The following is a 24,095-nucleotide window of genomic DNA, read 5'->3' as shown; positions in this document are numbered from 1 at the left end:
TCTGCATTGAGAATGTTGTCTTGAATGATATTCTTCAGAAATTCAAACACTATTGATATTGAATTCTTTGAACTGCTTGGTAGAAATAAATTGAATACCCTCGATCAAGCTTTTTCTTTCAATTTCAGGCTGTTCGCATCTATTTAGTTGGAATATAAATGCGTTTCCAGTCGCAAGCCGACCCGATTGCATTCAATCCTAGCCGTAATGCTCATCAATCGTTGGAGTTGAAAAACAACCCAACGGATAAATGAGACGGCAAATGAACACAAGCCAAGTTAAGAAAGCTTACCTTTTATGTGATTGTATCCGGCATCTGATGCACCCGGTTCGAGTGGAAATGTAAATCCGCCCGTATTTCTTCCTCGCGTAAGTCCTTATCTATTTATGCCGCCTTCAACTAGGTCAGCGAAGTTTTATCCCTCCGCCTTAGTGCTGCATTCGACGGTAAGTCTTAACGGAACACCGAGTGTAATTTATCAATGAATATGATTTTTAATTTATTCTTCTTGCACTGCTTCAATACGAACTTTCAGGCTTGTTTTTCACTGTAGAGTCAGGCTCAGAAATCCTTGCTTTGCTTTCGGCTCCACGAACAAGCCAGTAGCCAAACACACACCCATTGAATGCGATGAAAACTCACGATCTTTCTTCGTTTGTTAAGTCAGTTCAGTGGTCGGGGTTCGGTGCTGTGGAAAGCAGCAATTTATTTCCCGCTATCAGTAGTCGTTTGGCCTTCTTTTCAACGATGCAGCCCAGAGTCGAGTCGGAATGAAGCGTGTTATCTGAGATCGTTCACTTAATAATCACTTATCATTACACGGTGTTAGGTAATTTGAATTTTCTTCCGCTTTCCGCTATAATCACCTTGGCTGCGTTCCAACGAGCGTACCGTTTTTTGTTTGTCGTTCAATGTACGGATCTCTAAGGTGAGAAAAGGATTCACGGAAGCTTTAATATCCTTTCTTTTCCAGCAGCAGCACTCCACTCACTTCGTTCCAATCTAGAACCTTGGCTCGCTCATAGGGTCCTGACAGATGTTGGCAACCAACAGTAATTCTAGTTCGCTAACACACGGGTCGTAGTCAACAGTCAGCACGGTGAAAATTAATGTGCTTTCCGACGGGTGTGACGACCACCGGAGCTATTAATATTTTCCCATACTATAGCTCATACCTTTCCGAGCTTCTGACTGTCGTTTGGCGCCGAATGCTCCAGGGAATGAAAAACTCCTCACCTCGTCAAAGAATTCCTTCCGCTCTTGTTCTTTTGCTATTACGAAGCGTTGGATGTGTATGACGTTTCCTTCAACAGTGGGTTGGAGTATCTGGAATCCGTGTATGACACACGTCGTGGGTTCCTTTTTTCCCTTTTTCACATGTAAGAATAATTTCACCCTGGAGATGATGCTATTCTGGTTGGGTTGGATGGTTGAAAACGAGCGCGTGGAAATTGTGTCACGAACAGTCGAATGGGACGAGCTGTGGTATGTCTTTTTGCTCTGGGCTCGGTGCTACTCATGCGAGCGGCATGGCAAGTGGGAGCGACAGCACAATATTTTGATGCACTGGAACAGAACAAAAAAAAATTAAACACGTGAGACAAATGTCCAAGTTAGTATGTTGAACTTCCTCCCTTGAAAAAGAACAAAGAAAGCATGAGATAAAAATTTAAACATTGAAATTTAACAATAAAAATGGAACGGAACTAGAAATTCGAAACTTGAATCTTGAATGTGAAAAATTGAAAGTTGAAAGTTGAAAGTTGAAAGTAGAAAGTTGAAAGTTGAAAGTTGAAAGTTGAAAGTTGAAAGTTGAAAGTTGAAAGTTGAAAGTTGAAAGTTGAAAGTTGAAAGTTGAAAGTTGAAAGTTGAAAGTTGAAAGTTGAAAGTTGAAAGTTGAAAGTTGAAAGTTGAAAGTTGAAAGTTGAAAGTTGAAAGTTGAAAGTTGAAAGTTGAAAGTTGAAAGTTGAAAGTTGAAAGTTGAAAGTTGAAAGTTGAAAGTTGAAAGTTGAAAGTTGAAAGTTGAAAGTTGAAAGTTGAAAGTTGAAAGTTGAAAGTTGAAAGTTGAAAGTTGAAAGTTGAAAGTTGAAAGTTGAAAGTTGAAAGTTGAAAGTTAAAAGTTGAAAGTTGAAAATTGAAAGTTGAAAGTTGAAAGTTGAAAGTTGAAAGTTGAAAGTTGAAAGTTGAAAGTTGAAAGTTGAAAGTTGAAAGTTGAAAGTTGAAAGTTGAAAGTTGAAAGTTGAAAGTTGAAAGTTGAAAGTTAAAAGTTGAAAGTTGAAAGTTGAAAGTTGAAAGTTGAAAGTTGAAAGTTGAAAGTTGAAAGTTGAAAGTTGAAAGTTGAAAGTTGAAAGTTGAAAGTTGAAAGTTGAAAGTTGAAAGTTGAAAGTTGAACCATGAAACTTGAAACTTGAAACTTGAAACTTGAAACTTGAAACTTGAAACTTGAAACTTGAAACTTGAAACTTGAAACTTGAAACTTGAAACTTGAAACTTGAAACTTGAAACTTGAAACTTGAAACTTGAAAGTTGAAAGTTGAAAGTTGAAAGTTGAAAGTTGAAAGTTGAAAGTTGAAAGTTGAAAGTTGAAAGTTGAAAGTTGAAAGTTGAAAGTTGAAAGTTGAAAGTTGAAAGTTGAAAGTTGAAAGTTGAAAGTTGAAAGTTGACAGTTGAAATTTGAAAGTTGAAAGTTGAAATTTGAAAGTTGAAAGTTGAAAGTTGAAAGTTGAAAGTTGAAAGTTGAAAGTTGAAAGTTAAAAGTTGAAAGTTGAAAGTTGAAAGTTGAAAGTTGAAAGTTGAAAGTTGAAAGTTGAAAGTTGAAAGTTGAAAGTTGAAAGTTGAAAGTTGAAAGTTGAAAGTTGAAAGTTGAAAGTTGAAAGTTGAAAGTTGAAAGTTGAAAGTTGAAAGTTGAAAGTTGAAAGTTGAAAGTTGAAAGTTGAAAGTTGAAAGTTGAAAGTTGAAAGTTGAAAGTTGAAAGTTGAAAGTTGAAAGTTGAAAGTTGAAAGTTGAAAGTTGAAAGTTGAAAGTTGAAAGTTGAAAGTTGAAAGTTGAAAGTTGAAAGTTGAAAGTTGAAAGTTGAAAGTTGAAAGTTGAGAGTTGAAAGTTGAAAGTTGAAAGTTGAAAGTTGAAAGTTGAAAGTTGAAAGTTGAAAGTTGAAAGTTGAAAGTTGAAAGTTGAAAGTTGAAAGTTGAAAGTTGAAAGTTGAAAGTTGAAAGTTGAAAGTTGAAAGTTGAAAGTTGAATGTTGAAAGCTGAAAGTTGAAAGTTGAAAGTTGAAAGTTGAAAGTTGAAAGTTGAAAGTTAAGAACTGAAAATTGAGAACTGAAAACTGAAAACTGAAAACTGAAAACTGAAAACTGAAAACTGAAAACTGAAAACTGAAAACTGAAAACTGAAAACTGAAAACTGAAAACTGAAAACTGAAAACTGAAAACTGAAAACTGAAAACTGAAAACTGAAAACTGAAAACTGAAAACTGAAAACTGAAAACTGAAAACTGAAAACTGAAAACTGAAAACTGAAAACTGAAAACTGAAAACTGAAAACTGAAAACTGAAAACTGAAAACTGAAAACTGAAAACTGAAAACTGAAAACTGAAAACTGAAAACTGAAAACTGAAAACTGAAAACTGAAAACTGAAAACTGAAAACTGAAAACTGAAAACTGAAAACTGAAAACTGAAAACTGAAAACTGAAAACTGAAAACTGAAAACTGAAAACTGAAAACTGAAAACTGAAAACTGAAAACTGAAAACTGAAAACTGAAAACTGAAAACTGAAAACTGAAAACTGAAAACTGAAAACTGAAAACTGAAAACTGAAAACTGAAAACTGAAAACTGAAAACTGAAAACTGAAAACTGAAAACTGAAAACTGAAAACTGAAAACTGAAAACTGAAAACTGAAAACTGAAAACTGAAAACTGAAAACTGAAAACTGAAAACTGAAAACTGAAAACTGAAAACTGAAAACTTAAAACTGAAAACTGAAAACTGAAAACTGAAAACTGAAAACTGAAAACTGAAAACTGAAAACTGAAAACTGAAAACTGAAAACTGAAAACTGAAAACTGAAAACTGAAAACTGAAAACTGAAAACTGAAAACTGAAAACTGAAAACTGAAAACTGAAAACTGAAAACTGAAAACTGAAAACTAATAATTAAAAACTGAAAACTGAAAACTGAAAACTGAAAACTGAAAACTGAAAACTGAAAACTGAAAACTGAAAACTGAAAACTGAAAACTGAAAACTGAAAACTGAAAACTGAAAACTGAAAACTGAAAACTGAAAACTGAAAACTGAAAACTGAAAACTGAAAACTGAAAACTGAAAACTGAAAACTGAAAACTGAAAACTGAAAACTGAAAACTGAAAACTGAAAACTGAAAACTGAAAACTGAAAACTGAAAACTGAAAACTGAAAACTGAAAACTGAAAACTGAAAACTGAAAACTGAAAACTGAAAACTGAAAACTGAAAACTGAAAACTGAAAACTGAAAACTGAAAACTGAAAACTGAAAACTGAAAACTGAAAACTGAAAACTGAAAACTGAAAACTGAAAACTGAAAACTGAAAACTGAAAACTGAAAACTGAAAACTGAAAACTGAAAACTGAAAACTGAAAACTGAAAACTGAAAACTGAAAACTGAAAACTGAAAACTGAAAACTGAAAACTGAAAACTGAAAACTGAAAACTGAAAACTGAAAACTGAAAACTGAAAACTGAAAACTGAAAACTGAAAACTGAAAACTGAAAACTGAAAACTGAAAACTGAAAACTGAAAACTGAAAACTGAAAACTGAAAACTGAAAACTGAAAACTGAAAACTGAAAACTGAAAACTGAAAACTGAAAACTGAAAACTGAAAACTGAAAACTGAAAACTGAAAACTGAAAACTGAAAACTGAAAACTGAAAACTGAAAACTGAAAACTGAAAACTGAAAACTGAAAACTGAAAACTGAAAACTGAAAACTGAAAACTGAAAACTGAAAACTGAAAACTGAAAACTGAAAACTGAAAACTGAAAACTGAAAACTTAAAACTGAAAACTGAAAACTGAAAACTGAAAACTGAAAACTGCAAACTGAAAACTGAAAACTGAAAACTGAAAACTGAAAACTGAAAACTGAAAACTGAAAACTGAAAACTGAAAACTGAAAACTGAAAACTGAAAACTGAAAACTGAAAACTGAAAACTGAAAACTAATAATTAAAAACTGAAAACTGAAAACTGAAAGCTGAAAATTAAAAATTAAAAACTGAAAACTGGAAAGTTGAAAATGAAACATCGCAAAAACAGAAATCGCATATCACACATCACAAACCACAAATCTAAAATTAATTTTGCTTTTCTCTATAAAGAAGAATAAGTGCGGTGTTCTATTCGACTCGGCTCGACGACATCGGAAAATGTGTTTGTACCTTTCAACTAGTTTTTTGTACTGCTCAATTTACTTGCAGATTACTGAAGCAATTATAACAAACCTGGTCTCGTTTGAAAGCAATTAATAAATTTTTGATCAATTTTAATGACCAAACTACCAGTGGATAAGACTCAACGAGAGAGTGAAGTCGACTCCGAATGTCGCGGTAAGGTCAGTTCCCAAGCGATTGACTACAGTGACTTCAAAACCAATCAAAATCTAAGATTTAACGGATTGTGGAGTATTTTGAAAGATTACAACTTGTTGGAACCAATTTAAGATAATAACTGATATCTTATCACAAGTTCAATTGCATCCTGTAGAAGCACTGTAACCAATTTTCAAAGTGATTGCATAGCGTTCCGTTCTGTAGAAAACAATTTAATCATCTTCCATTTACAAATTTGCTTCAGAATTCATCTAATTTTCGTCATTCCTCCCATTAGGGAATGACCTAATCTTTATTATATTTGAAAAACATCCACCAGCTTAAAGATTGCTCTCGGCAAAATTCATCAAAACGATCCCCGGACCGTCATAATTTCAGTCCACCGCCCGCTCCTCGCAGACCATCGGTTAAATCGTTAATCAGGATCGATTAGGAAACTTTGAAACGCTCACGAATTCCAGCGTGGACCGAACCACCCTCGCATAAATTCACTCAATTGAGCAACCTTCGAACCGAGCCGGGCCCTCCCCATTAAGCCTCCGTCTTCTGCGAAGTTGGAAGAAAATTCCACGAAACACATTAACTTGCGAGTAAACCCATGGCCAAGCGCTCCGGCAGTTAGCCGGAAAACATTCCAACCGGCTCGGCAGACGCGAAACGCATACTTATGGTAATGGGATCGGACACCGTTCGGCGGCTTCGACTGTCTGAGATTCGCATCCGGCACGGTGACAGAGACTGTGAAAAGCTTTTTCCTCGATTCGGTCTCCTTGGAGCGCCCACACAACAACTTCATAGCCATGAGATTATGAAGCAGCAAAAGTAATTAAAGCTTCTAGCAACAACCTCTTTTTATGTTATCAAATCTTTCAAAGTTTGCAATATTCGTGCAGGTCAACTTTTCGGCTTTCCGAAATCAATTAAAATAGCTTGAAATAGAAAAAAAAAAACACAGAAATCCGGTCCTCAATTATTCATTGACTATTATCTATTGACAGATTTCCCCTCAGACTGGCTGCCAGAACTTGTACCGGAGTTCTGACAGAATTCCGACAAGATTCTGGTAACAATATAACAACAGACTGATTGCTGCAGCCCGGTGGCAAGGATACGACGCTCCAGTAAGTTTATTGTTGTCAACATCTCGGGCATTTGGTGGGCAATTGAAACTAGCACACCAGTGAACGTCAAGTAAACAAACAGAATGCAAACGTCATTGTTTTGTTGGCCGGTTTCAAACAACGCACAGTGGGGAAAAAACGATCAAAAACGCGACTTTGCTTAATAATTTCATAAAAACATAAGCAAATATTTTCAAAATGAGTATTTCTTATGCAAATTTTTCTGTAGAATCGATTTATGATAGTTAGAAGATCCGCAAAATTCACTATCATGCCCGTTTTGCTCCAATTCCTCTTTTTTCTGACTTTACTTTGAAAACTAACTGTGAAACTCAGGAAAAAATTCAATTCAACCAATCGGAAGGTATTCCTGACATGCTCATAAGTTAGATAAATGGATTGTTTTTAATAAGATTGACCGCAAACAACTGTATTCTGTTTTACCCCCAGTCATCTTTTTCCATGAATTTACAGAAAAAAATGTTTTACTGATCGGTGTTTGGACCAATTTTGGTTCAACAAGACAGTTCTATGTTTCGCATATAACCTCAAATAATAATTCACAGATGATGTTCATGATCGCATGCTACGTGCTACATCGTTTTACCCCAATTTTCCCACTAATATAATTTAATGTTGAATTCAGATTTAAAATCCCGAAGCAGATCCAATATGACCTACCAATATTGGTTCATATTACGTGCAAAACATCTGTTATCCAATTCAACACAAAGGAAAGACAGTACTAGCCTGTTTAACCCGTTTTACCCCAATTTATTTCATAAGTCGTATTTCTGGTTAAACTTTCTTTCGCATACCGAAAGCAGGCTGATTGCGGTTGATGAAATGCGATTGATATTACGAAGAAAGACCTTTCGAAAGAAGCTTTCGGTATGCGAAAGAAAGTTTAACCAGAAATACGACTTATGAAATAAATTGGGGTAAAACGGTATAGCAAGATTCGTGCGGTCATTGAATTCATTTGTAATCCTATTTTCAGGTCTTTCTTCGTAATATCAATTGATTTTCATCAACCGCAATCAGCCTGCTTTCGGTATGCGAAAGAAAGTTTAACCAGAAATACGACTTATGAAATAAATTGGGGTAAAACGGTATAGCAAGATTCGTGCGGTCATTGAATTCATTTGTAATCTTATTTTCAGGTCTTTCTTCGTAATATCAATTGATTTTCATCAACCGCAATCAGCCTGCTTTCGGTATGCGAAAGAAAGTTTAACCAGAAATACGACTTATGAAATAAATTGGGGTAAAACGGTATAGCAAGATTCGTGCGGTCATTGAATTCATTTGTAATCCTATTTTCAAGTTTTTCTTCGTAATATCAATTGATTTTCATCAACCGCAATCAGCCTGCTTTCGGTATGCGAAAGAAAGTTTAACCAGAAATACGACTTATAAAATAAATTGGGGTAAAACGGCATAGCAAGATTCGTGCGGTCATTGAATTCTTTTGTAATCCTATTTTCAGGTCTTTCTTCGTAATATCAATTGATTTTCATCAACCGCAATCAGCCTGCATTCGGTATGCGAGAGAAAATTTAACCAGAAATACGACTTATGAAATAAATTGGGGTAAAACGGGTTAAACGGACTAGTACTGTCATTCCGATTGTGTTTTGTTGGATCACAGATGTTTTGCACGTATTATGAACCAATATTGATAGATCGCATTGGATCTGCTTTTGGATTGTAGATCATAATTCAACTGAATATTATAACTAGAAAAGAAATGGGGTAAAACGGTGCAACGAGTTTTCTGCTGTCAATAAAACTATATGCAATCGATTTGTTAGACTTTTTTACATCGGAAACTCTCTATTCGCTCTTCTACAAGTTCTTCGGTTTTATGTTATATAGTTAAGCTTGAATACAATGCAGTATCAAAAGGGAACTTGGGGTAAAATGAACATGATAGCATTTCGTGCGGTCCTTCTAAATACATGGAATCGATTTTACTGACCATTTTACACCAAAAAAGTGCTTTGTGGTCAGCTGTATCATGCCTCCAAAAAAATCGTCGCGTTTTTGGTCCATTTTTCCCCACTGTGCAACGGTTGAGAAGTTGTTCTTGTTGCAATATTCTTTAAACGGTATTAAAAAGTGAATCTTATTGAAGAGTGCTGACTGTGCTACTTGCATGAATCCGTATTTTGTTCAGCCCGTGGACAACTTGACAGCTCCCATACATCGAGAATATAAGTAAAAGTTTTGGTTCTCTGGTTCCACAATGGCGTTGTAAATAGAATAATATTTGGAAATAATGTATATATTTTTCGACAATCTGTGGTTTAAGTTTTTATATTTAAATAAGTAAAACAAATGTTGCTAGCGTTTCTTGACACTAATAAACGACTGGACAATGCGCAATTTAGGCCCCAATGTGGTTCTTAGCCTCTTGTCCAGTAACTCCTATCCCTACCTCCCCGCGGTGCCGGCTGGGGTACGAGTAACCATAGGAAAGATCGGGTAACCACCCCGGTGGGATGTTGGTCGTATGCTGACAGGGAAGGGGGGGGGCTTGCCTTCTCTTTAAAGAAAGCGAGCCTACCCGAGCGTCTGTTATCCATGTTGGGGCGGCTCGAAACAGCGTCTGTTCTCCATGTTAGGGAAGGTTGATTACCGTCCTTGTGTCAGTGTGGGACTCTAAACAGTGCTGACACGATGGCCCTCCGACGAGACAGGAGGTTGGTGCAGGTTTAAAAAAAAGTTACGAATAATCAAGGAAGAAATACGACTCGGAATAATCGGCAAAGACCTACGCAACGAACACAGGGACTTCGATTGGAAGCTTGGCACATGGAACTGCAAATCGCTTGGCTTCCCAGGATACGACCGAATGCTGCATGATGAGCTTCAAATCCGCGGCTTCGATGTCGTAGCACTGCAGGAACTTTGTTGGATGGGACAGAAGGTGTGGAAAAGTGGGCATCGAGCGGCTACCTTCTACCAGAGCTGCGGCCCAACCAACGTTCTAGGAACGGGATTTGTAGTGTTGGACAAGATGTGCCAGCGCGTGATTGGGTGGCAGCCAATCAGTGATAGAATGTGCGTATTGAAGATCAAGGGCCGTTTCTTCAATGACAGCATCATCAACGTGCACTGCCCACATGAGACGAGATCCGATTACGAGAAGGAAGCATTCTACGCGCAGCTGGAACAAACCTACGACAACTGTCCATGGCGGGATGTAAAACTCTTCATCGGCGACATGAATGCTCTGGTAGGCCGGAAGGCAATGTACAGGCCCGTGATCGGGCTGGAGAGCCTGCTCGCGGTAACAAACGACAACGGTCAACGACGCGTAAACTTTGCAGCCTCCCGAGGAATGGTAGTTCCAAGCACCTTCTTCCCCCGCAAAGATATCCACAAAGCCACATAGAGATCACCTGATCAACATACGGAAAATCAAATTGACCACGTTCTCATCGACGGGCGATTCTTCTCCGACGTCATCGATGTCCGCACTTACCGCAGAGCCAACATTGATTCTGACCACTACCTTGTCGCGGTTTGTACGCGCTCAAAACTATCGACGGTGCACAATACTCGTCGCACAGGAACGCCGGGATTCAATCTCAAGCAGCTACGTAGCATTCGTACTGCAGAGGAATACGCGCAACAACTGGAGCTAGTGCTACCAACGGAAGAGCAGCTTGGCGCGGCGACTCTTGAAGACGGCTGGAGGAACATAAGGTCCGCAGTGAGTAGCACTGCTGCAACCGTTCTAGGTACGAGGTTATCGAATCGAGGAAATGACTGGTTCGACGGCGAATATCAGTAGTTGGTCGAAGAGAAGAATGCAGCAAGGGCGAGGATGCTGCAACACCGCACTAGAGCGAACGAGGAACGATATAGACAGGCGCGGAACAGACAGAACACGGTTTTCCGGAGGATAAAACGCTACCAGGAAGACCAAGATCGCGAAGCGATGGAATAGATGTACCGCGCAAATGACACACGGAATCTTCTATGAGAAGATGAACCGCTCACGTACAGGCTACACGCCACAGACCGAAATGTGCAGAGATACCAGTGGTAACCTTCTCACGAATGAACGTGAGGTGATCGACAGGTGGAAGCAGTACTATGACGAGCATCTGAATGGTGAAGCACAAGATACAGAGAAATACACAGGAATCAATCTGAGTTCACGCTCAGTCGACGACAGATTCCCAGCCCCTGATCTGTCGGAGATAATTGAGGAGATCGGCAAGCTGAGGAACAGCAAAGCCGCGGGCAATAACCAGTTACCAGGCGAGCTCCTCAAACATGGAGGAAAGGCACTGGCTAGAGCACTGCACTGGATGATTTCCAAGATTTGGGAGGAGGAGATTCTACCGCAGGAATGGATGGATGGAGTGGTATGTCCCGTCTACAAAAAGGGCGATAAGCTAGATTGTTGCAATTACCGCGCAATCACATTGCTGAACGCCGCCTACAAGGTACTCTCCCAAATCCTTTGCCGTCGTCTATCACCAATAGCTAAAGAATTCGTAGGAACGTACCAAGCGGGATTTACTGGAGCCCGCGCCACTACGGATCACATATTCCCGATAAGACAAGTACTCCAGAAGTGTTGTGAATACAACGTACCCACGCATCACCTATTCATTGACTTCAAAGCGGCATACGATACAATCGATCGAGAACAGTTATGGCAGATAATGCACGAAGGTGATAAACTGACGCGATTGGTCAAAGCAACGATGGATAGAGTGATGTGCTACGTCTGAGTATCTGAGACGCTCTCGAGTCCCTTCGAATCTCGGAGAGGGCTACGTCAAGGTGATGGACTTTCTTGTATCTTGTTCAATATTGCCCAGGAATGTGTGATTCGAAGAGCGAGGATCGACACGAATGGCACGATCTTCCGACAGTCCGTACAATTTTTTGGCTTCGCTGACGATATTGATATTGTGACACGTAACCTTGAGAAGATGATGGAAACCTACATCGGACTGAAAGCTGAAGCTAGGCGTATCGGACTGGCCATAAATGCGTCGAAAACACAATACATGAGAGGAAGAGGCTCTAGAGAAGAAACACTACGCCTCCCACCACGAATATTGATAGACGGTGACGATATCGAGGTGGTTGACGAGTTCGTGTATTTGGGCTCACTGGTGACCGCCGATAATGACACCAGCAGAGAAATTCATAGACGTATTTTGGCAGGGAATCGTGAGTAATTTGGACTCAGAAAAACCCTCCGATCGAGAAAAGTACGCAACCGCACGAAATTGACCATCTACAAAACGCTCATTAGACCGGTTGTTCTCTATGGCCACGAGACCTGGACTATGCTGGCAGATTTCGAAAGAAAGGTACTGAGGACCATCTATGGCGGAGTGCAGATGGAAGATGGAACGTGGAGACGGCGTATGAATCACGAATTGCAACAGCTGCTAGGAGAACCACCTATCGTACGGACAGCTAAAATCGAACGCCTACGATGGGCTGGGCATGTCATAAGGATGTCGGACGACAGCCCAGTGAAAATGGTTTTTGAATCTAATCCGACTGGTACAAGAAGAAGAGGAGCGCAACGAGCATGGTGTATCGATCAAGTGGAGGGTGATCTCAGAAGCATCCGTGCCTTGAGTGGCTGGCGACGAGCAGCCATGGACCGAGTTATGTGAAGTCGTATGCTTGATACAACAAAGGACACCCCAGACCTATAGCTGGTAGGTAAGGTAAGTAATAAAATAATTATGATGATAAATTACTATGGTTTAGTATAAGTATAATTTGTCTCTTTTCATCAATAGAAGTTTTTTAAAGTAGTTCATCACATTTCAATGAACAATGAACGTGAAGTAATGTATTCTACTGAAACTTGAAGAGCAATACTGCTAAATTGCAAACCAAGATTTGCAATTCTTTGGTTCCCTTACCTTTATCCGAGTTGTTAGAAGATCATATAATGATAACAAATACTCCTAGAAAATGGATCATTTATAACTCTGTCAATTACTATTAATAGTTATCATTTTAGACCAACGAGGAGACGTTGGTCAGAGTGAATTAAAAGAAAGAAAGATTACAAAATACGCATGACGTGTGTTATTGATGAGTTTGTTGCTATGCAGCGCTGTTAGAAAAATTCGCAATATTTTCATTACATTCAGGAGTTCTTGCGTGAGTCACAATATGAAAATTTTGCTCCTTTTAAATATATTGCTGGACGCATACACAGTGACCGTAAATAACGTAATGTAGTACTGGTTTATTGGTCTATTGTAATCTTTTTTTCCGTAATTCATTGTATCCGTATTGTCTAGGTACACTAGCGCTGTCCTGAATTCAGTGGAACACATATGAAACAGGCTCATTTCTGTCAGGTTGTGTATGGGTTGGTTGGACTAGCAGAAGCAAAATTAAAAAACTGAATTTGCAAACCCGGTAAGGAACACTAGGCGAATGTACATCCAATTTTTATTAACCTGTTTGCAATTTAACCTGCAGCAGATCGGCATAGACGTAGAATTACTTCTAGATAACCATAATGAGCAATAGGAGGTGACCAAATAATTAAAGGAGGCCGTCGGGATCAGAACTTATAAAGGAGGCCGGGAGAACGAATATGGAAAGCAAACACTATTCTGACGAGCAACCACATTTACTATTATATGTATAATGTAACGTTATAGTAACCAAACGATTCCCATCGGCATGGAGCAACGTGTAAACAATCATCATGACCACAATTACATCAACGTAATGTTAATGATAATTTTCATTTGTTCTAAATGTTTAATGAAATAAGGAGTTGGTGTGCTCGATTTATTAATCATATTTTAGACACTCAACTGTATTAGTTTCCTTCAAATATAATAAGTTTAGAATAGAGTATTCATTGACACGAATATCAAAAACTCCGTGATACTTTTTACCTTTTTTTATATATATAAAAAATAGGTATAGAATTCGCTCAAACTTTCGAAAAATTTTCCGAGGCCCGGAGGGCCGAATGTCATATACCAATCGATTCAGCTCGACGAACTGAGCAAATGTCTGTGTGTGTGTGTGTGTGTGTGTATGTGTGTGTGTCTGTATGTGTGTTGTCAACTAAGAGGTCGAGATCTCAGAGATGGCTGGACCGATTTTGATCAAACTAGTCGCAAATGAAAGGTCTCCCCGTCACCCAGAACGCTATTGAATGGTTTTGAGATCGGATGTTTACTTTTTGAGTTATACGAAGTTTTATGTCAAAATTTTCAGTTTTTTGACAGTATCTGTCACAATTGACCTTGAAAACAGAATATGTTTTCAGACTTAGATTCCGCACGGTAATAGCTATCCAACAAGCCATAGATTGTTAAAATCCGTCCATTTTTAACGGAGATATCGAATTTTTTGTGTAAGCGACTTTTCCCCCATATTTCAGCAGTAGAAGTTCTGAGCGCTGTATGGCAAAGAAAGTCTTGGGAGCAACGTAAAACACGATTTTTTATACTGTTACATACAATAGTTTCTAAGTACCGAAAAGACTGTGAACAGCATTATTTTTCATGACATTTTGCCTCGGACCAATTTTAGCACGGTTCGTTTTTGGCAACATAATCGTTCGAATATGACATATTGGAAAGATGGCAGTACTTCCGAATTCTGAACAATTTCAAAATTATATTGATTTAAACTGATTACAGCAATAAATGCTGGAAGAACAAAACACCCATATACCATTTGAATCAGTTCGTCGAGATCAGCAAATGCGTATGTGACAAATAATTTCACTAAATTTTTTACCTTATTTTCGAAGATGACTCAACCGTTTTCTACAAACTCAGATTCATATGAAAATTCGTATGCTCCTAAACAAGGTTCCTGAATTCTGTTTGGATCCGACTTCTGGTTCCGGAACTACAGGATGATATGCGAAACTAAATTAAAATTGTGTAACTTATTTTCCTCGTAGATGGCTGAACCGATCTAAGATTCAAATGATATCTAAGAATCATCTAAGATTTGCTGATTTGAATAATCGACAACCAAATAAACTTATTTCAGTTTTAGTGGTATTCAGTTTTCGATTCGGAAGGCACCCAACAATTTAACTCGTACTACGATTTCTCAAAGATGTCTATACTGATTTTTAAACATATTGAAACAAATGTAAACTAATCAGGTGAATTTGTCTGACTTCGGCTACACCGATTTTCGAATTCCGGCTCCAGTATCGAATCGTTTCTCAAAGCTCAATCGTTTTCTCAAATAAAGCCAAATCGAATTCCAGAAAAAAATTCAAATTAAAATAAACTTATAGTCCCACACAAAATTAATTAATTTTATTCAATGCTGACTTCCGATTCTGGAATTACAGGAGGATGAATTTTTAAAATTCAAACCGATATAGAAGATGATAATCCCGAAAAGCTTGAAAGTTGGACTCAAAACTATTGCAATTTATTCGTCATATGGCCATACGAATCGGTTGGTTTATGCTGGTTCCTGAATACCGGCTCTAGAAGTACCTTAAATTACCGTAAATTCTAAAGTGGAACTCACTTCGACATATCATGAAAAGTTTAATCGATTGTAACCTTTTTAGATAGAGTAATGAGTGATTAAAATGTCAAATTGCAGCTTAAAACGACGGTCATTAAAATAATGTCATGAAAACCGAAGAATATTCATGAAAAAAAAACATGCGGATTGATAAAAAAAGGTATCATCTCACTGATAGGTGGATTAAGCACGTTTTTTAATAAGTGAAGTTACATGATGGGAAAAGATCCAGGTGCGATTGCGTTGGAATATGCTGGTTAATTCATTTTTCATCGAAGCTACAGCTCTTGCCACTAGAGTTGTGTAATACTTCATTTGTTGAAGTTGCAAACGTTTCCCACAATCTCCTATGAAACAATAAAAATTGTTAGTAACAAATCAAATATTCTTCAAATTCTTACTCTCTTGTTCACTGATTCTGCAAATAGTCAGAATGAAATTCGTTCTATCAGTCACGATATCAGTTTTGCAGTGTTTACAATTCAGGCCAGGCAGAAGATTTTTTTTGTAAATTCACAGCATATCCCTTCAAAGCAGCTTCGATGAACTTATTTCCTGCTAATGGTTTGGTTCAGTTGCGGGGCATTGGTTTTCTTTATCAATGTATTGATTTCTATATTCTGGAACTGACGGATCGTCATCTACTACTGTTTTAATATAGTTTTCGGATTTCAACAAATGTGTATTATTGAAATTGGAACAATTCGCTTCACCTAAGCAAACAAATAAGGTTTCCCAGATAAACTGACGCAATTGGTCAAAGCAACGATGGATAGAGTGATGTGCTACGTCCGAGTATCTGGGACGGTCTCGAGTCCCTTCGAATCCCGGAGAGGGCTACGTCAAGGTGATGACTTTCTTCAATATTGCCCTGTAAGGTGTGATTCGAAAAGCGAGGATCGACACGAATGGCACGATCTTCCGACAGTCCGTACAACTTTTTGGCTTCGCTGACGATATTGATATTGTGACACGTAACCTTGAGAAGATGATGATAAAGATCGAAACTTTGGAACGATATAGGCTGTTGCTGATTACCTGCGTTGCTAATATAACTTTCATTTTCGAATCATGAAAGTTTATGTGTTTATCCGTTATTTTTGGAGCAACTTTTATGGCATTTAGATTTTGAAATTCATTATGATCACTTTTTGTGACTCTACTGTGTTTCTTACTGGCTTAATCATGTGGACAGCATCAAGTAGAACATTTACGTTATAGTCAAAGCATGGATGTTTGAAAGCGGTACGTGTAGATTCTTTGGAGTTTTCTATATCACATTCGAGTGCATTAGCCGTGGCAATGTTGGTTTTCGTGCCGTCGAAAGTGAATACCGGTATAATAATACCCGCATAATGAAGGCATTTCAAGATAGTCATCATTATCTTATTTTTTATTTAGAATTTACCCCATTAAGGGGGGGATGGGGGTGTACGGTCTAACACTTTTGGAAAATCATATATTATTTTCTTTATATTTTCTCATAGTAAAACTTTTGAAGAACTTTCTGTGAAATTTTCAAGCCTATTGGAACGAAACTCTGGAAGTTATGGACCTTTATCTATGGCTATCTCATTCTACGAAGAAGCAAGAGCTCGGCGCACAGACCCAAGATTTCTACTTCGATTGACTTTGAAACTTGACAACACATTCTTGAAATGTTTCATTATAATAAATTATAAAAGATAAAATCTGATTTTTTGAAATTGTTAAACTCTACGGGATCCCTGAAGTAATTAATTGTTTCCATTGATTTTATAGACAAAAACCTTTAAACGCGTTTTCCTCGAAAACAGGTTTTGAAAGTCCGTGTCCATCGTCATTCAAAAACTACTACACCAATTTTTTTTTTCAAATTTTGCACACACTTTCTACATATAAAAAACCAGACCCGAACGTTTTCCTTTTCGTTGTTTGTTACTTTGTGGAGCTTTAACAGCTACAAAATGGCGGATTTTTTCGTGAAAAACCGTAGTTTTCTCTTTGAACAACCACAAAAAAAATCAAACAGAAACGTTGAGGTCTAGAAAAACTTCTACTCTAACTATGGTGCGTTTGTTTGTTCACTTCTGATTAGTCTGCGCTGAGATACAGTGGACACCGCAAATCATTTTGAATGTGGAACACATTTTTGTTTTCTATATAGGGGTGCAAACTAGAAACTCAAGAAAAATACATGTAGAAATGTGGTCAGGTTTTGAACAATTACAGCTCAGTCAATTTTGTATCAATTATTAATATCATGTCACCATTTGATTGGAAATATTTCTACGTATTGATTTGAATGTTCATAGCCATGTATTTTTAATAGTATATCATTGAAATGTGGATTAATAGCTAGCAGTGTCCTATTTTGCATCCAAAAAATCTCCGGCATACCGGATTTCCCTGCCATAATCGACGGTTTTGAAGGAGTAAGCGATATATCAAAGGGAATGCAGCGCTCTGATTGGTCAATCGATGCAAAAGCGAAGCTGTTGGAAGCACGCGAAGCTATGAATATAAGCAAAATTATAGCTAACATTTCAGTCCTACACGTAGCTTGCTAGAGGTAGGCTGTTGCTACACAGCAAGACAAAAAGTGCCATAAAACGATTTGAAGCTTTAATTGCTATGTTCTGATCTTGTGTCAGGAAAGATTGGATGAAATCCCATGTTATGTCGTTTCGCCTGAGAAATTGACAACTACCCCAGGGTAAATTTTGAGTGCATAAGATTAATTTCTTATTTATATAAGATGAACTCGATTGGTAATGAGAAAAAGCTTATCGCTTCAACCGAAATCGCAGGATGGTAGAGAAACGCTATAAAAATAACTTCTTGCATACAAAACTTCAACACATGCTTGGCGAAAAGAAGCTTAAATATCGATATCTGTATCGCAAGCATGTACAAACATATAATTACATACATTTGGGCTATTGATGTAATTTCGTCGTCTAAAAAACAAATACAAATCATGACAAATATAGTCTATATTTTGGGTTCGCGTGTTCGGTGTTGGTTCATAATAAAGACTAAGCAGACTCTCGTGCATTTGCGGGTTCAAAAGTGTGACGATTAATTGAAATTGTCGATCATTAGAAAATTTGGTTGCCTTGTTCCACATCAATAGCTCGAACAGTCCCATGGGGCTGATCCTTGTACACCCAAACCTCCATTTACGAACCTTATATATGTATGTATGTATGCTTACACACTCACTCGTTTGCGTATATGTGTATATATTTATACATATAAATGATCGCTTTTACTTCACCAATATTTATATGTATTAGGATATACATTTTTTTTTTTTTTACTTTTTTATTTATGACTTCTGGTCAGTCAGTATTTTTTACTTTTTTCGGTTTTTTAACGATATCAAACTAACAAGAGATTATAATAGGAGAAAAAATATGAAATCATAGAGCCGTAGTACTCAAGGAAGAGCAAGGATGTGAAGAATAAAGTACGGAAAAGTGAGACGTGACAAGGGTCATTTAAGTAAGCAGAAGGCTTCTCGTATCTAAACTTTTACCTTCTACCAGAGGAGTCGAACTTAGGCATCTTAGCGATACGAGTTATCCGAGTCTCTGATATGTCAGAAAGTAAAGGCAAAGGTCGTTTGCCATTTACTGTCCGAACCGGTTCGGACGAATTCGTATCGCTAAGATGCCTAAGTTCGACTCCTCTGGTAGAAGGTAAAAGTTTAGATACGAGAAGCCTTCTGCTTACTTAAATGACCCTTGTCACGTCTCACTTTTCCGCACTTTATTCTTCACATTCTTGCTCTTCCTTGAGTACTACGGCTCTATGATTTCATATTCTTTCTCCTCTTATAATCTCTAGTTAGTTTGATATCGTTAAAAAACCGAAAAAAATTAGGAAATACAAATATTTGCACACATGCGTACGTATATTAATACATATATACATATACAAGGTGAGATGAAAAAACTGCAACCAACTTCAGACTGCTGTCATTTCTAAACCGCTCGTCCCACAGCTGTCAGATTTATTCTAGTGACAGCTCATTATATTATTTACAAGCGCACAAAAGCATTTTGGTGGGAATTTTTCAGAAAAAAAGTTATTTGTGATGGAATTCAAGTGTGATAGTGTGATTGCTTTGCATTTGGCTGGAAAACCACAAGTGGCTATCGTTAGAGCCCTCCAGCATTTAAAAGTGAATAAATCTTTTGTGTCTCGTACCATCGCTCGTTACCGTGATACTGGTAGCGTAGCCCGACGTCAAGGAAGTGGACGAAAAAAAAACAGCAACATCGGCAGAAATGGTTCGAAAAGTGAAGAAGCGAATTGAACGAAATCCGCGTCGCAGTGGCCGAAAAATGGCTCGTGAGCTGAACATATCGCAATATGCCATTCGGCAAATATTGAAAAATGAGCTTGGACTAAAGCCATTGAAGTTCCAAAAAGTGCAAGATCTTACTGATGCGCAAAAAAAAGTTAGACTCGAAAAAGCTAAAGAGTTGCTTCGCTTGGCCGAAAGTGGTGAACTGCCGAATTTGGTTTTCTCCGATGAGAAACCATTCGTTATCCAGCAGTTTGTAAACAAACAAAATGATCGTGTTTACTTGCCAGAGAGGTCAGCTGAAAATTTGCAACTTCGGTTGGCCACCAGAACTCAAAAGCCGGCCATGGTGATGGTGTGGGCCGCCATAACAGCCGATGGTCGCTCGCCGCTCGTATTCATCGACCGTGGGGTCAAAATAAATGCGCAAATCTATCGCGAAAATATTTTGGAGGGAGTTCTGAAGCCCTGGGCACGCAAACATTTCGGCCGCAGACCTTGGACATTCCAACAGGACTCAGCACCATCGCACTCAGCACGCGCCACCCAAGAATGGTTAAGAAATGAGGTTCCTCGCTTCATTTCCACCGCACAATGGCCACCAAAATCTCCGGATGCCAATCCGTTGGACTATTGTGCCTGGGGTATTTTGGAAAGCAAGGTTGGCACTAAAAAATACCAAAGTGTCGATCATCTCAAGCAAGCGCTTCGCCGAGAATGGGACAAAATACCGCAGAGCCACTTTCGGGCAGCGTGTGATGGTTTCATTGGCCGTTTGAAGGCCATAGTTCGTGCCAAAGGTGGCCAATTCGAACAAATCTAAACCGATTCTCAAATTTGATGTTATTTCCGACATTTTTTGCTTTCATTCAATAAAATTTAAAAAAAAATGAAAAAATTATGGCGTTTTACTTTGTTGCAGTTTTTTCATCTCACCTTGTATAAGTTACGTAAATGGAGGTTTGGGTGTAGTTTTTAGGGAGCGTTCTCGAAAATACCTCTTCACCGACTTATTTCTCAATATTTTTCCACGAAAAAATTACAAAATGTTGTTCGAATGATGCTTTTTATCATGCAAAACATTTGAATTTATTTTGTTGAACGATAATTCTGTAAAAAATTCGCAAAAATAATGATTTTTTTCATCGTTTAGACCCTAACCCTCTCCCTTGATAAAAAAAAATAGGCAACCGGTACTTTCCAGCTATCTTGCATACCAGTCACCATGAAAACAAGTGCTTCTCTCGCGGCAGAGAGGTGGTCGGTTTCATTTCTGTTGGTATTATCGTTTGAGTTGTGTTGTACAACACCTTCTAATTTCTTTGTGAAACGGTTCCAGGTTATTTGTTGACGAATAGCAATTTTGTCCATCATTAAACAACCGAGTAGTGATTTACCCTGAACAGAATACTCTTCCGATTTTGCTTTGATTGCAGCAATCGATTCTGCGGTTATGCCAGGTTCTCCATTGATGCTTGAGTATTAACGAATGATTGTTCTCTTGTGTGGAAGCGTGTTATTAAATGTTTTCCGAATAAAGTTATATGCACTCGGAGAATAAAACTGAAGTGTTGTTGCGAAACTTTGCAATGCATCGCTGTACGGCTGACGTATTCTTCGGTGCATCAACTGATTGAATAATTTTTGGTTTACCGGATAATTCTGAAAATTGGTTTATGTTGATTTAAAAATAATTGATAATTCATAGAAACCTAAACATTACATTTTAAGTAGTGTCGTACTCTCTTCTGACAAAAGTTCCCTTGTCTGGAGTTTATCGATCAGTTCCTCCATGTTTCGCACTCTATCACGAAGTCTTTTGTTTTGTACTCTTAGTCTCTTTACCGTTTTCTGATGCAAAATGATTCGATAACGTACTTTTGGAACAGCCTGCATTAAATTTTTTGGATTTAAATTTGCTTCATCCATATCTCCATCATAACGAATTATCCTAAATTACGTAAACATTCAAATTTCATCGTTGGAAATATTTGTAATGAATTTTAAAGTTACCTATTGCTAGTGACTGGTCTTACTTGTGCTCGATTGGATATCAAATTGGCTTGACGATTCTAGAGTATCGTTTACAAATGTAAATCTTCACCGCTATTAGGCAACAGAGGTTGCGGAATATCTATTAACAGATCGGCTGAAAAGCTTGTATCGTTTCTATGAGAGGGCGCTACTAGAATTAAATCCATACCATTTTCAGTTAGTACCAACCTTCAAAAGATACGTGTATAAATTTGACAGCTGTCTGATTATTAGTTTGTGAGATATTGCATTTTGAGTGAAGCTACTTTTGTTATTGTGAAAAAATGGAAAAAAGGAATTTCGTGTGTTGATGAAACACTACTTTTTGACGAAAAAAAGTGCCGCCGATACCAAAAAATGGCTTGATGAGTGTTATCCAGACTCTTTACCGGGCGAAGCAACAATTCGTAAGTGGTTTGCAAAATTTCGTACTGGTCATATGAGCACCGAAGACGATGAACGCAGTGGACGTCCAAAAGAGGCTGTTACCGATGAAAACGTGAAAAAAATCCACAAAATGATTTTCAATGACCGTAAAGTGAAGTTGATCGAGATAGCTGACACCCTAAAGATATCAAAGGAACGTGTTGGACATATTATTCACGAATATTTGGATATTAGAAAGCTTTGTGCAAAATGGGTGCCGCGTGAGCTCACAATCGATCAAAAACAACAACGAATTGATGATTCTGAGCAGTGTTTGGAGTTGTTATATCGAAACAAAACCAATTTTTGTCGTCGATATATAACAATGGACGAAACATGGCTCCATCACTTCACTCCGGAGTCCAATCGACAGTCAGCTGAGTGGACTGTACTCGATGAACCGAACCCAAAGCGTGGAAAGACTCAACAATCGGCCGGTAAGGTTATGGCGTCTGTATTTTGGGATTCGCATGGTATAATTTTCATCGACTACCTTGAAAAGGGAAAAACCATCAACTGTGACTATTATATAGCGTTATTAGAGCGTTTGAAGGACGAAATTTCAAAAAAACGGCCTCATTTGAAGAAAAAAAAAGTTTTGTTTCATCAAGACAATGCACCGTGTCACAAGTCGATGAAAAGCATGCTGAAATTGAACGAATTGGGCTTCGAATTGCTCCCTCATCCACCGTATTCTCCAGATTTGGCCCCCAGTGACTTTTTCCTGTTCTCAGACCTCAAGAGAATGCTCGCTGGTAAGAAAATTAGAAGAAATGAAGAGGTAATCGCTGAAACTGAGGCCTATTTTGAGGCAAAGGACAAATCGTATTACAAAAATGGTATCGAAAAGTTGGAAGATCGCTATAATCGGTGTATCGCCTCTGATGGCAATTATGTTGAATAATAAAAACGAATTTTGGCAAAAAAATGTGTGTTTCTATTAAACGATACGAACTTTTCAGCCGAACTGTTACTTCGTATATAAGAGACTCATTTTCGAACTCAAAAATAGTCGGAACAGCGTCCAGTTTCAGCTGTCGACGTCTTTGTGCATATAGTGCCGCTGTGCAACAAACCGAGGTAAAGTGTTTTGAGCAAATATTTACATGCTTCAATTTTGCTATGCTGGCATCATAATTGTTCACTTTGGAAGTATTTTTTTCAATAGCTTCAATCCAACCCTCACGTAATTGAAGATCCAGCGGAAACATGCAACTCTCGTTTGTGAAAGTCGGTTTTGCAATTTGGTACCAAACACTTCATGAGGAAACACCATTCGAAAGGAAAACACAATTAAAATCCACTACCAGTAAGAAAATCAGCATTTAACTAAATAGATATTTAGTGAATAAGGGCAAACATTGTTTTTATTTCCATACATCTTCGTTGTGTTCTTCTTAGCAAAATAGATGATAGTCACAGCAAAATGACAGCTCGCCAGGGGCCTGGATTGATGTCGTACAAGCAGTGCTGTAGTTGCGGTTAGTCACAGTTAGTCAGTGACTAACCAGCTCATAAAACTTCAACTTCTCAGGAATCGAGAAAGTTTGTTGTTGGAAATTTTGATAATGACTGATTCAAGTAACCACGAAGGGTGCAAAAGCAAAAATACCTATTGAGATATCGAATCGTTATTTATTTATTATCTAAATAGATAACATCTTGTAAGGATAATTTTCAAGAGCGTCTTAGATTGATTCCAGGGCGCAGAATCAAGATATGCGAAATGAAAAGGGCGCCCATATAATTTATTCCAGGGCGCAGGGTGAAAGTATTTTAAAATACATCAAATTATCCAACTGAGTGCTCAAATCATTATTTATTTTCAAGTTAAATAAATACTATTTGTAAGGGTAATTTAAAAGGGCGCCTTAGAATTGATTCCAGGGCGCAGAATCACGATAGTAGAAGTGAGAAGGGCGCCCGAATAATTTATTTCAGGGCGCAGGGTGAAAGTATTTTTGAATACATCAAATAATTCTACAGAGGGCGTAAATCAGTAAATATTTTTATGCTGAATAAATAACATCTTGTAAGGATAATTTGAGAAGGCGCCTTAAGATTGATTCCAGGACGCAGAATCACGATAGGAG

At 37.9% G+C, this 24,095-nt stretch overlaps 1 protein-coding gene across 2 annotated transcripts in view; it reads right to left on the bottom strand.

The window, feature by feature from the left end:
* LOC131437191 (nyctalopin-like) overlaps positions 1 to 24,095 on the bottom strand; it is a 344,861-nt gene that overhangs the window by 298,896 nt on the left and 21,870 nt on the right. For both annotated transcript variants that reach the window (XM_058606371.1, XM_058606370.1), the window contains exon 2: positions 293 to 1,567. The gene's annotated coding sequence lies outside the window, so the exon portion shown is untranslated. The remainder of the gene's footprint in view (positions 1 to 292; positions 1,568 to 24,095) is intronic.

Source organism: Malaya genurostris, chromosome 3, assembly GCF_030247185.1.
Source record: "Malaya genurostris strain Urasoe2022 chromosome 3, Malgen_1.1, whole genome shotgun sequence".
Lineage (NCBI taxonomy): Eukaryota > Metazoa > Arthropoda > Insecta > Diptera > Culicidae > Malaya > Malaya genurostris.
Note: the sequence above shows the minus strand (reverse complement) of the source record. Positions and strands in the feature narration are given on the sequence as shown.